The 14,903-nt window shown below is 42.4% G+C and overlaps 1 pseudogene; it reads left to right on the top strand.

The window, feature by feature from the left end:
- The first annotated feature begins 7,072 nt into the window (after positions 1–7,072).
- Positions 7,073–11,166, top strand: LOC110128981 (hsc70-interacting protein pseudogene; annotated as a pseudogene).
- The last annotated feature ends 3,737 nt before the right edge of the window (positions 11,167–14,903 follow it).

The following is a 14,903-nucleotide window of genomic DNA, read 5'->3' as shown; positions in this document are numbered from 1 at the left end:
AGAACAGCTCCTTTGTGAAGTATCTGGAAAGGGACAAGAAGGAAAGCAGGAAAATAAGATGTGATTTGATCCAGGTGGAAAAGACTGGAGACTCTTTTCCCAGAAAGGAATACCCAGTGAAAACTGCAACATGAAGGATGCCCAGGGATGGGTGTGCTCAGACACCCTTCCAAAGCTCATCACACCCCAAAAGATTTGGTTAATTATACTAGTTTCTTACTCTCATCTCTACTACTTACTTTTTGTTTTTTCATATTGAGAGAAATCTGAGAATGTTTAAAAGCTTATTGGAATGAGTCAGTAGATGTGGAAAAATCAAAGCTCCTGGAATTAGGAAGGATTTAACAAAAAGGTAAGTTCCTGGAAAAATGAAGAAACTGTAGAATTTAAAACAGAATGTAGGAATCAGACTTTTACAATAGGAGCTTAAATTACAAAAGTGGATAAGCAGGAAAAGATGATTGAAATAGCTGGATTTGTGAACTTGGTAGCACTAAGTTGAGTGAGTTCTTGTCTGATTATGTCTAATTTCTTTGTAAAAGAGGAATCAGATCTATCATCTTAACTGAAGGAGGATACCCTGGCTTGGAATTTTGAGGACAGTGGGACAGTTTGAAATGGGAAAGTAAACTGAGAGATTGCTGGGTCGCATCATATACTCGGATAGAAATGATGACCATGAAGTGAAGACAGTGTCAAGAAACACCCAGTAAATCAGACACAGGCATGTGAGAAACAGGGTGGTTGGATTCATTCAAGATTTAGGGTTTCCCCAGGTGGGTGTCATTGCAGTGGGAAGTTGTTGGGTTATTAGAAGAGAGAAGTTTGAAATGATAGAATACTGCATATAGGCTAGATAAAAGTGAGAGAAAAGCAGGAGGCAGAGGAATCAATGAATTTGAAGTTCCAGTGTGTGTTCTAAGAGGGGGTCATGAGGACAATTTAGTCAGAGAGCTCCAAGCAATGAGAATAAATTATGGTTTGGGAACAGTTTTGACTGATGACAGGCTCCAGACTGTGGTCAGCCGAGGATAAAGCTGAATGAAGGAAGAGGTCCTCAGAGAGAAAAAAACTGAGAGCCCAAGATATGGGATGGATTGTTTATAGAGCACGAAAATCCCCCTGGATGGTGGCTGGACTTTGAAAGCAGAGGCGAAGCACCCTTGGGATTGAACATTCCATGAGGAGGACTCACAGGGTGGTCAGCAGATAGCAGCAAGAAAGAAACATGAGAGGGTGATGAACCAAAACTCACGAGTCTCCAAGAAGCAAGATCGCCATCTCATAGACTTAGGGAATGAAACTCACACCAGGGATCAGTGGCAGGACATAGAAGAATGAGCCCCTGGGGAAAGAGAATCCTGAGGTGGGACCCAGATTTCTGCTACAACCAAGAGGTGCAGGGAAAAGCAAACAAACAGCACAAAGTTATAGGGAAGTTTGTTCATCAGTTAACAGGAATTCTGAGTGCCAGATGGAAGGCAACAAGGAGAGAAACTAGGGTGGAGAGTGACACTGGGTGGGGGGCAAGGAAGCCCCAAAAATGCTACAGAAAAGGGAAACAATAAACACAGGGACAAAGAGAGACAAGCCGGATAGAGGAAGAGTAATGATGTGATGTGATGTCCTTGAAATCCTGTCTTTCAGTATCTGTTTACAGTTTCCTTAGAGAGATTAGGGGGAATCTGATTTCGTAGTGATACAAAGTATCTGGACTTTCTTTTGGCTTTTTAAAATTGAAGTATAATTATTTTACAATGTTGTATTAGTATCAAGCGTACAGCAAAGTGACTCAGTTATACAGACACACATTTTTTTCAGATCCTTTTCCGTTTAGGTTACTACAACATATTGAGCACAGTTCCCTGTGCTGTAGAGTAGGTCCTTGCTTACTATTTTATATATCACAGTACATATATGTTTATAAATTAGGAGTTTGGAATTAAAAAGTATCTGTATTTTTCAGTTCAAAATATGGGTAGTATTACTTGCATTAAGCACATGGAAGGACAATTTCTGAGATATTAAGTGTCTCCTTTTCTTGGCCGATTGAGCAGGCAGCAGACACCAGAGGAGGGACTTCTGTCCGCCTGACCTTACCATCCCGACTGGGGGAACTCCTGCTAGATCTCCTGCCCTCCGGCTTCTTTACTGTCTCCCTGCCAAGGGACAGTGGCGTGGCTCATTGGTGAACTCAGCATGTGCTTGGCTTAGTGGCTTCCAAGTCTCCTCCCCTCGCTTCTTCCTGCCCTCGGGATGTGCACATTATCTGTTCTCTGCCACGGGCAGTGCTCCTGGGAGAATGAGTTGGCAGAGGTCTGCTAGGGGCTGAATACGTAAGGCTAACTTACCCAGGGGTGAAGCATTAGGAAGCTCAGGACACACACAAAGAAAAGGCCATTTTATCAAGTCACCTTCCACAGTAGCATAGCTAACATTTTAAATCTCCATCCTTCTGCTTCCTGTGTCTCATTTCTCAGCTGGCTCCAAACTCAGGATGAAATCAATAGTGCCTTATTGTTGCTATTATAACAAACTACTACAAACTTGGTGACTTAAAACACTGTCCATTTGTCATTTGATGGTTCTGTAGTTCCCAGGATTCAGGGATGACAGCATGGTCATCCTAAGGGACCATCGATTTTAGGCTGCCTGATCCCCCACTTGCAGGTTCAGTGCTTCTGCCTTGAAAGAGAAGGAAGGGCAGGAGGTAGTGTTAGCTATGCCACCCAAGCCTTCCCAGACTCATTTCCAAAAACCTACAACCACTGTCCAGATTTTGCTAGGTGACCTGGAAATTTAAAGAGAAATTGAAGGGAAACAGGAGACAGACGATTCCCTCCAAACTTACAGGAGGTTTGGGGAGTTTGGAAGGTGGAGAGAAAGGTCATGGAGTTAGCTGGGAATCTCCCACCCACCTGTGACTATGGAGAAAGCAATGACCAAGTGTGTCCCTGGAGGAGCCAGCACTCAGCACCAGGGTTCCAAGACCTAGCAAAGATCTCCCTGCCCCATGGTGATGTAGGGGGCCAGAGAACCATCTGACTCCATGGAATCATCATGCCTTGTACGGTGAGATCAAGGGCCCTTCTCTGATTTTCTGCATCATCTTTAAAGAGACTTGCTCAAGATAAGCACAACTTTTATTCTCCTCCTTTCATCTCAGGAAAGTTTCCAATTTTGTCCACAATTTTTTCTCCCCCTCCTCTTCCTCTTCCTCCTTCTTCAATTTTCCTTTGTGACTTTCTAAACCAGACAATTTCTTGGAGAGCATACTACATTATTTGAATTTTAAATAATGAATCATTCATATTCAGTACCTGGGACAATGCCACCTATTGTTCAGTTTTTCTAGCCAAATGAGACACAAGTTGCCAACAGGCTGATTCTAAGGTAGATGGATATAATATGTAGACACACAAATGAGACTGGTAGAAATTTAAAAATATATGTATTTTTAATATTTTCAGTAAAGACATTGTTATCTGAGCACCCTAGCTAAACTGGGGTGAGCTTATATTTCCTATAAGGAAATCAAGTTAACTAGCCCCATATTTCCAACACTTCTAAGAATTCTGACCTGCTCCTTCTGACACATGGAAAGTACAGAAGTCCAGAAGAGACTGTCTTGTGGAGGATCCCCAAGAAGCAGTGACATGAAGCAAGATGGCTGGCAGAGGGGGAACCAGACCTCACAGAATCCACCTGGGACTCACTGCGGAGGGCTGGGGGCTTTGAAATGGAGGAAGGGATTCCTTTGCCTCCTGGTTCAATATAGCCCCAGGGGGGCTTCCCTGGTAGCTCAGAGAGTAAAGAATCTGCCTGCAGTGCAGGAGTCCAGGGTTCAGGTCTCTGGGTTGGGAAGATCCCCTGGAGGAGGAAATGGCAACCCACTCCAGTATTACTGCCTGGAGAACTCCGTGGACAGAGGAGGAAATGTTTATGGGGTTGCAAAGAGTTGGGCACTTTCATACTTTCAAAAAAGAAACAGCAGGTAGTTGATCCAAAGGCATACGCAGAAACCTTGATACCTTGCATGTAGGGCAAGTAAGATCCTCTCTACTTTCTCTGACTGCAGTTCAGGCTCAGCCTGGGTTTGAGTCAGTGCTGAAGGTGGGATATCTCTGCTGGCTGCAAGGTTCTGAGTGCACTATTCAGATTTTTTCCTTCAAGTACTATTTGCTAGATTTTTGCTCCTGAAGATAATTCTGTCATTATTCTTAGCTGATTCAGAGTCATTTAAAGATACTTGTTTACTTACTTGTGGCTGCCTAGCATCCTATTTCTATGCCTTCCAATCAGTGTTCCATCTTTCCTTGGGGAGAATCACCCCATTCCGTGGAGCCTTGTGGAAGGGTGATTTCTAACACCGCCTTCCCCAGCAGGCTCCTCCTTTGGAAGCTCACAGGATCTTGACCAGTCCATCGGAAGCTTGCTCCTGGGACTCAGAATTTTGAGGAACTGAAACCTATGCTGGAGGAAACTGAAAGGTCAAATTGATTAGAAGTTGTAGAAGAAAAGTGGCATTTGGACCCAAGTGGCTTTACAGTGTATCCCCGGCTGAATCTGGCTGCTCTGCCTCCAGGACTGCCTTGGTTTCCTGTCCGATTGCCAGTCTTGGATCTTGAGTCTCCTTTCACTGCAGGGACTCCCTCCCAGTACCCTGCTGGCCAGTGTCCTTCTTGTTAAGAGAGTTTGCTTGCAGTCATGAACCTGACAATTGTATTTTTATAGAGTTTTGATTCTATAAATCAAGATAGTCAAGAGACAATATTTAACAATTCCCCTTAAGCCATTTGGGCTTTCCCAGTGGCTCAGTGGTAAAGAACCTGCCTGCTAACACAAGAGACATAAGAGACGTAGGTTTGTTCCCTAGGTTGGGAAGATCCTCCTCCAGGGGAAATCTTGGCAACCCACTCCAGTATTCTTGCATGGAGAATCCCCATGGACAGAGGAGCCTGGCGGGCTATGGTCTTGGGGTTGCAAAGAGTTGGACACAACTGAAAGGATTGAGCATGCATGCACACATACACTTATGACAGTAAAAAGTGGAGTTTGGATGTGGATGGGGACAGAAGGAAATGAAACGAGTACAGATCACTTAGAACTTGTTCTTCACACTATTTCTGTCGAGTACAATCGACTTCAAGCACAGATGGGAATAAATGGCTGTATTGAGGAGGAATGATAAGATAGGAAAACCAGGCTGCCTCCTAGCATTCTTCTGTGTTGGTGACATCATTATTTGTGAGGAAATACTAAGAATTCCTAGAACTCCAAACACAGAAATCTCTAAACTGAATCACAAAATTATATTCCAATGCAAGATATATTATTTCTATAATACTGTGTTAGTCACTCAGTCATGTCTGACTCTGAGACCCTAAGGACTGTATCTTGCCAGGCTCCTCTGTCCATGAAATTCTCCAGGCAAGAATACTGGAGTGGGTTGCCCCCTTCTCCAGGGCATCTTCCCAACACAGAGATTGAACCCAGGTCTCCAGAATTGCAGGCAGGTTCTTCACCGCCTGAGCCATCAAGGAAGCCCAAAATATTGGAGTGGGTTGCCATGCCCTCCTCCAGGTATCTTCCGAACCCAGGGATAGAACCTAAGTCTCTTATCTTCTTTGGCAGGTGAGTTCTATGCCACTGGAGCCACCTGGGAAGCCACACTGCTAACTATTGGAAAGCTCAGATACTCATACATAATCAACTGTTTAGTATAAGAATTCCAAGGAATTTAACAGTGGTACAGAATACTTTAAAAGTGCAATGGAAAGAAAAAACAAATCTGAAAGAGACACCTAAAGGAACTGGTATTAAGGCCTTACTAGGCCCTACACAGTGAGTCCAATCGATCTGTCTTCTCTTCTTTCACACTAGTAAGTAGGGCTGTGTTTACTCATAAAATGTTAAATTTAATTAATACCTTTTATTTAAAGAAAAGTACTCTTAAAGCTTGGGAAAATGCAACTTAAAGTGACAGGTATGATATCAGCCAACAAAAGGTCCACAGAGAAGAAGTCAGGAAACAGATTCAGCTGAAATATTCTAGAGAAGACACACTTCCTGGAAGTGATTAAAAAAAAAAAGAGCCATTTGCCAAGTTAAATAACATGACGATTATAGGTTTTCAATTAAGCCACCACAACCAACCACATAGATTAAAAGTGAAATGTCATATCCATCAAAGTAATGGCATTGGTTTATTAGTTCCCAAAGTATGATGTGAAAAACTAAACAGCTCTTTACTAAGTGCAAAAAGGTGAAATGAACATGTGAATGACTGCCAATGCTAAGGAATTTTCATAAATTAAATAGTAATAGGGGCTGCTCAGTTATCTCATTCAAAGCCCCATTCCTACACAATTCTGGGAACTTAGAGCTCACATCACTTAATTATGTAACATTTGCTTGTATTTTTGGTTTTAAAAAGAAAATTCTTGTCTAGTGTCAAATGTGAATGAAGTTATGAGTGGTACATCAAGTGTCTGCTATAAAAGAACTCTAAAACACAGGAAGATCTTAAAAAGCAAGGCCTAAGGAATCTAAGTTTATGACATTGGAACAGTTTAGCACGAGCAGTAATTCAAGCAAGTTTCTTTCATTTTGAGTTTTACCAGTATGTTATCTATTTTTACCCCCACACTTCAAAATGGGTGTGAGGGGGTGAAATATAAGTATACATATCTTGAGGCCTGGCAAAAGACTTAATTTTATCCTCTCTCCTGCACCTGCTCATCTATATCCAAGTGCATTAGAATTGACTTATATGTTGAATTAGAAACATTAATCTATTTGAGATGTTATCTATCAACAATAGATATGTCTAGAAACATAAAATGGAACAGAAAGGCAGTGTCTGCTGTCAAAGGAAAATGCACTGCTTTGTCTGAGCCGTCCAGTCCATCCTTCTGCTTTTTATGTCAGAAGGGAATAGCCATGTCAATGAGAATAGCCTCATGCTTAGAGGTCCTGGGGGTGCAGCTAAGACTCACCAAAATGTCCCATTCCCTCCTCCCCAACCCTGTGCCCACTATCAGCTCACTTTGCTTCTGGGTCTTGCTGCCAAATGAGCAGAAAACCTTCAGAAAGAGAAATTGGCCTCTGGCAGCAAAATGCCTGGTGCCCCAAGCTGGAGGCAGAAGGTAGTGGTGTTCAGCAGTGGACCTGCATGGACTCCACCCTTTGGCCACATCCCTGCATCCCCACCAGAGCTGCCACTTGTTGGCCCCAGCAGGTGGAAACGGCTGAGCCCACAGTCTTGGCTGGTGGCAAGGTAGGTCCTTGATGTTAAATCAAAGGAAAGGCAGGAGAGGCAGCTTGTTGAGTGAAGAGTTAGGGAAGATTACAGACTGGCAGCTGCCGAAACCAAAATCCTAACTTCTTTAATATGTCTCAATAGGAAGGGAAATTGCCAAGGTCTTGATAAGCAACTATGTCTTAATTCCCCTAGAAATTCTCTGTATGGAGATTTATAACTATGTATTTATAATAGTCACCAATACTATCACTTGTTAGCCACACTCATCTCAACATGGATTTAAATACAGACCCTTATGTAACTATATCATATCCCTCACTGGAGTAGAAATTATGTGGAGATTTTTTTTTTAATGTAATCTCTTTTATAATGATGACCACTCTCCAGATGCATCTGGGGTTCAGTCCTTAAGATGGCATGCTTATTCACTTTTATAATAATGTTCTTTTGGGTAGAAATCTCCTGGTGAGCTTGAATCATAAATATTTTCTTGATTTGTTTCAAATTATGCTAATTTAGATTGCTTAAGGAAAAAAAATGCTTTTATTTCTAAGTATCTTCCTTTGCCTCAAAATGAATTAAGGCAGCAAGGTAAAATAAATTAGAACCAAATACTGGAAAGACGTCAAGCAAAACAAGAAGTAAAAGAAAAATGAATACAAAAGGGTGTAACATAGAGCCAGGAGTGAGACTGATTCGATTGCATTCTCCTTAAATAGCCTGTGCCATTTAGCACAGCTGCATGCCCTTCCATCTGCTCATTCTAATAATTAATTATTTAGTGTCTATGTACCAGACACTCTCCATGGAACGTTCCATCCTTAGCTTTCAGAGCAATGTCCTCTTACGATAGGACTCCTCTCTGTTCTCTTAATTGGCCCCTAATCCTTCTGCCATTTCTCATAGGCCACAGGATGTTTTCACCTTAACATCCTGGGGATTCCACAAACTTACAAAACTGCCCCATGTTGACCAGTCTGAAATCCCACAACTCTAGGAGACAATGAGTCTCCTTCACTTTACTAAGGTCCCCACCAAACTGCCAGTCACCTAGACATTAAACTACAGAAGCATTTTGTTTCATCCCTCACCAACCTCTCTCCTCACCTCCCCATCCCCCTGACAACAAGCACAAAGGGAGATGGAGAGAATCAAGGATGCACTGCTGTGTGCACTCACATGAAAGAGGCAAGATAGGCCTCTGTTTAGAGAAAGGTGAGTTGGAGGAAAAACAAATCAGATTTAGGGAGGAAAAAAGGAGGCTATTATGGGGATAATAGAGATATAATCATGTCTGCAAAAGATTAAAATATTTATAAAATAGTGCTACCCACAAATTCATGGCAACAAAGGTGAGAAGCTAGGTTTGTACATTGGATTACTTCCATCAGTAAATAAACATATATTGACTCAAGGAATAACTTTCCCAATGCTATTACTTTAGGTGAATAATTGATTCTGACTATACAGAAAGAACACAGCATTGAAATTCCCTGGGAGTACTTATATGCTTATATTAATAATTTTGTTTTGGCTTTTAAACGTCTTCAGGCACCATACTTGTTATCAAAAAATGATTGCTTTTTGAAGATTTCTTTTGTGCCAGATAGTATTCTAAGTTCTTCATATTGGTTGTCACCCTGTACAGTAAGGTGTTACTGTAAACATGAAGAAACTGAAGTTTAATAAGATTAAGTATTTTCTTTAAGGTCAAATAGTTAGAATGTGGTAGGGCATGGAATGGAACCTAGCACGTCTGATACCAGATTTGGTCACATTAACTAGATCACTGCTTGACCATTAATTTAGGATATGTGATAGTTACAAAACAACCTCCAAATCTTACTGGCCTAAAATAACAGTAGCTTCTTTCCAGAATAGACCTGAAAGTCTAAGTCAGTCAAGCCTTCTCTGGGGCAACTGCTTCAGGAGGTGACTCCATGGTCCTGGTTGGTCCCATTTTGCAGCTCTGCCATCTGACCACGTTGCTGCTGCATCTGCAGGACAGAGAGAGAGCTGGAGAGCTGCATGCCAGGCTGGGCATCATTCAGCCTGGAGGTGACATCGGTCATTGTTGCTCATGGCTCAGAGCCATCACATAGTCACATCCTTACTTCAAGGGGAGCTAGAGAACATCACCCAGAGCTCCTAAGAGGAGAAGAATGAGATGGGATTTGGTGTCTCAACCATAATGCTCTCGACCACTCAGCTTGGAAATTCTTGAAGAGGCTGTTTTATATGCAATATGTAACTTTATTCAATAGAATATCTTTTAGGAAGAGCACTGTCTGTATCTAGAAGAACTATTTCCTCAAAGGAATTTTATAGAATGTATGGCTATAAAATGCTGCAGTCCAAGGGGTCACAAAAGATGCCTCTTAGTGACTGGACAACAACCAGTCTCCAAGAGCATGATGGAGTTCCACAAGGTCATTAGCAGGTTTAATGAAATGAAAAGCAGGGAAATTTGTTTTTCTTCTTAGAAGAATGATCAAAAAAGAGGGTATACTTAACAAAAAATCAGAGTAAGCTCCAGCCTAAAGAGCCAGTGGAGCCTATTCCTGCTGTAAGAGAAATCTTTTCTTGTTCTACTCTCAATGTCTTTGAGAGACATGGGAAAAGAAAAGATAGCATGAAGCTAAAGGGTAATGTGATCTCTCTCCGGGACCCCAGTCTTTAGTAAAATTGACCAAAGGACATATTCAGAATAAGTCAATTTTTTTGTGTGTGGAAAATGGTAAAGGAGCAAAAGGGCATATTTGGGCTGATGTAACCAGCAACAAAGGTCCATCTAGGACCCGAGCGTTCTGCACACCAAGAAAATGCACTTCTTGGTGTGGGTGGAGAGCATGGGGGGTAAAAAACCACCTGCTGCTCATAAAACTAAATCGGAAGAAAATATCTAGGAAGAAAAAACAGATAGTAAGAAGGCGGAGGAAAACATAAAGACAGATGAACCATCAAGTGAGGAAAGTGATCTAGAAATTGACAATGAAGGTGTGATTGAACCAGACCCTGATGCACCTCAAGAAATGGGAGATGAAACTGTAGAGATAACTGAGGAGATGATGGATCAGGCAAATGATAAAAAAAAGTGGCTGCCATTGATGCCCTAAATGATGGTGAACTACAGAAAGCCACTGACTTGTTCACAGATGCCATCAAGCTAAATCCTCGTTTGGCTATTCTGTATGTCAAGAGAGCCAGTGTCTTCATCAAATTACAGAAGCCAAATGCTGCCATCCGAGACTATGATAGAGCTATTGAAATAAATCCTGATTCAGCTCAGCCATACAAGTGGTGAGGGAAAGTACACAGACTTCTGGGCCATTGGGAAGAAGCTGCCCATGATCTTGCCCTTGCCTGGAAGCTGGATTATGATGAAGATGCTAGTGCAATACTGAAGGAAGTCCAACCAAGGGCCCAGAAAATTGCTGATCAGAGAAAGTATGAGTGAAAACGTGAAGAGCATGAGATCAAAGAAAGAATAGAAAGGGTTAAGAAGGCTGGGGAGTAACATGAGAGAACCCAGAGGGAGGAAGAAGCCAGAAGGCAATCAGGATCTCAGTATGGCTCTTTTCCAGGTGGCTTTCCTGGGGGAATGCCTGGTAATTTTCCTGGAGGAATGCCTGGAATGGGAAGGGGAATGCCTGGAATGGTGGGAATGCCTGGGCTCAATGAAATTCTTAGTGATCCAGAGGTCCTTGCAGCCATGCAGGATCCAGAAGTTATGGTGGCCTTCCAGGATGTGGCCCAGAACGTGGCAAATACGTCAAAATATCAGAGCAACCCAAGGGTTGTGAAAATTGTCAGCCAAATTTGGAGGTCAAGCATAATGCTCTTCTGACATAAAGCCCTGCTGGAGGAAAAGCAACTTAGGTCACCTAATGGATGCTGTAATAATACAATCCAGTGTACCTCTGACCTTCTCATGAAGAAAGCTGGGGTGCTTTGAAGATGATCCCTACCCCCTTGCCCCAAATGCAGCTGAAAACATTTTACAGTGGTTTGCCATTAGGGTATTCATTCAGATAAAGTTTTTCTACTAGAAATTAAAAACTGTCTACGGCCATACCACCCTGAACGCGCCCGATCTCGTCTGATCTCGGAAGCTAAGCAGGGTCGGGCCTGGTTAGTACTTGGATGGGAGAAATTAAAAACTTTAAGCAATTTTTAAACCTTAAAAACAATCAAAGCTACGGTTTTTCCAGTAGTCATGTATGGATGTGAGAGTTGGACTATAAAGAAAACTGAGCCCTGAAGAATTGATGCTTTTGAACTATGGTGTTGGAGAAGACTCTTGAGAGTCCCTTGGACTGCAAGGACATCCAACCAGTCCATCCTAAAGGAAATCAGTCCTGAATATTCATTGTAAGGACTGATGCTAAAGCTGAAACTCCAATATTTTGGCCACCTGATGCGAAGAACTGACTCATTGGAAAAGACCCTGATGCTGGGAAAGATTGAAGGCAGGAGGAAAAGGGGACAACAGAGGATAATATGGTTGGATGGCATCACTGACTCTATGGACATGAGTTTGAGTAAACTCTGGGAGTTGGCCATAGACAGGGAGGCCTGGCATGCTGCAGTCCATGGGGTCGCAAAGAGTCAGACACAACTGAGCACCTGAACTGAACTGAACCAGCATCACATACAGTAGATTCAACTCAGGAACCAGAAGTCAAGGAGGCCACAGGAGAGTGATCTCCTGGGAATCAATAGAAATCTGGAATTTAAATCTTTGATTTGTTTTATTTCTTTCTTAATCAAACTAAAGCTAACTGTGAGCCCACATCCATAGGACTGATGAGATAATTCACATCAGTCATTTCTGCCCACTCGCCTCACTGTATGGTTTTGGAAAAGTCCTAGAATACTATGCAAACCAAACAGAAGGGAGCTCCCTTAGGTTATCTGTAATCATTGTTGGTCTGCACTGGTCGGCAACTCTGTCCCCAGATGTCACTACCCCAGCACACTTGCGGCCCTCCAAAGGGAAAATCTGTTTCTTCTGTGCCTTAGAGTCCCTGAGCCTATGGTCCTGTCTTTCTAGGAGAGTTGTTTTTCTAGCAACCCTTCAATCTTGGGTTGAATCTCTTCCTTCTTTCTTGCTACTGTCAGGGTTCTAAAGACTGGATGTTTTTACTCCCTCAAAATTCACATGTTAAATCCTAACCCCTAATGAGATGGTATTAGGAGGAGGGGGCAATTAGGTCATAAGGATGGAGCCCTCATGAATGGGATTAGTGTTTCCTTATGAAAGGCCCTACCCAAGAGAACGCTCTGCTCTCTGTCATTGAGAATACAAGTTGGTAGTCTGCAACCCAGAAAAGGAACCTCACCAGAATCCAACTGTTCTGAAACCTGATCTTGGACCTCAAGATTTCAGAACTAGTGATAAACAACTTGTTGTTGTTTATAAACCACCCAGTCTATGGTATACCATTTAGCAGCCCAGACTAAGCTTCTGGGGCTCCCTGATTCCCTCTCTTCCTCCAGAACACCCAGAATAATATCTGCAACATTCCTACAAAGTAAAATTTCAAACAAAACAAAGCAACCCCTCCCATAAACATACATAGAATACACATAGACAATGAAAAAAAAACAATTTTTGGTAGGAAATACACTAGGATGATGACAGTGGTCATCTCTGAGAAGTGAGATTATGGAATCTTATTTTCTCTATTTTCCAAAACTTCTGTGGAGAATACATGCAACTGTTATAATAAATCAACAGCACTTCCCTAGTCTGAGGTGAGCTTCAGGGCAAAATGTTTCCAACCTGCTGACAGCTCCCACCTGGAGCTCCTGATTTCCTTTCAGCCTCTCAAGCTGCTCAGCCTTGTCAGCACTAGAAAATTCAGATGAATTTATGACCCCAGGGCCAATCCCCAACTGATGGGGGCTGGAAGTCAGTAAATGTCTCAACTCCCCTTCCTCCAGCAGGACATCTGACTCGTGTCCTACAAAGTACCTCAGAGAACCCCAGTGACCCAGAGTGGGATGTGCTTGCCAACACACTTTACAGTGGCTTTTCTCCATTCCATCTCACCTTCTCCAGTTCCTCAGCTGTGCTCCCTGGGATCACTTCACAGGTAAACTACTCCTGACTGAGTCTTCCTTGGAAAGGAACATGAACCAAGACAGAGGGAAAGTCAGTATTTCACAATGTCACACTTGTTCACATCTGTCTATCATGCAGTGGGCTCTCCTGAGAGCTCCAATGAACCAGGTGAAGAGAATTCCTACAAACAGTACCCTGTGGCTTATGAGGCATCAACATTCATCCTTATTTCTGTTCCTCTACATCACCTAGTATAGAGTTTTGCCCACATTACTCTATTAAATGCTTGTGGAATTCTCTAATGGAAACTTGAATTCTTCTTTCAATGAGCCAACATTAGCATGGGTTCAAAACCAGACTTTTAAATCTCTATTTGCAGCACAACTAAAGGATGCTCCTTAAAGGGCTGCTGCTGCTAAGTCGCTTCAGTCGTGTCCGACTCTGTGAGACCCCATGGACAGCAGCCCACCAAGGCTCCTCTGTCCACGGGATTCTCCAGGCAAGAATGCTGGAGTGAGTTGCCATTTCCTTCTCCCCCTTAAAGTTCACAGGTCTTTTATATATATATAATTCATCACAGTGCCCAGAAGCACATGTCCGAAGCCAATGATGTGATTTTGTAAATCAATTCAAGTGGGTGCCATTTCAATGATGGTCAATAGTGTACATTAAAAGAAATGTCACTTCCCCTTCCCATTTCCTCTAGAATCATCACATCCTTTGCCACAATGGTTTCCTTTCTCCACAATGGTTAGTTGCCCTCAGAGAGTAAATACTGACTGGCTGGCATTCTCTTATATCAGCTCTCCGTGAGTCACTGCATCCACAATTTGCTGGTATCATGAGAATTTCTATTTAAGATGATGAGACAGAAGCACTAATTGCATAATCCTTGAAGGCTGTCATCAAAGAAAAGAATGAATTGTTTGCTTAATTGTATTACTCTTCAAAAATTGGCAGTCTCTCTGTGGGCAACTAGCACCTCTCAGTTAACCAGTTTATTAATAGTAAGATCTCACATGTGCTGAACAAGCTGAGGTCCAAGAATTCATCAACTGCATCGCCAAAGGCATTGACTGCCATGCCTGACACTGTTGATAGTCTGTCCCTCTACCCCATGACTAGTGTATAGCTCAAGTCTTTTACCTTGGCATCCTGAAAGCAAGGATAGAGACTGAACAGAGGAGAGAGGAGTCCATAATAGCTTGAACTTCAGAATCAGATACAAGCCTGTAATCTTTGTTTATACATTTAAACTACTTCATTATGACTTAGTAGATATCTGACAAATAAGTGTGATTGTCATGACCTTTTTAAATACCAAAAAAAAACGGTCTCAAGTACTTGGTGGCATTGAAAACTTCCAGAAAATGCTCCTCATTCCTCACTGCATTTGAAGCCTGGGATAAATTTAGGACTGATCGTACCCAAAGAAAAGTCAGCAAAGTTACTCTTTTCATCTGGAGTCCTCAGGTTCCCCACTCAGTCCTCTTCACTCTTCCTCCTGAGCATTCAGACTCTCAAATTGCAAAGTGTCAATCACAAACATTGGACTTGACACCATAGACCTCT

The sequence above is a fragment of the Odocoileus virginianus genome, chromosome 2, assembly GCF_023699985.2.
Source record: "Odocoileus virginianus isolate 20LAN1187 ecotype Illinois chromosome 2, Ovbor_1.2, whole genome shotgun sequence".
NCBI classification, from domain to species: domain Eukaryota; kingdom Metazoa; phylum Chordata; class Mammalia; order Artiodactyla; family Cervidae; genus Odocoileus; species Odocoileus virginianus.
Note: the sequence above shows the minus strand (reverse complement) of the source record. Positions and strands in the feature narration are given on the sequence as shown.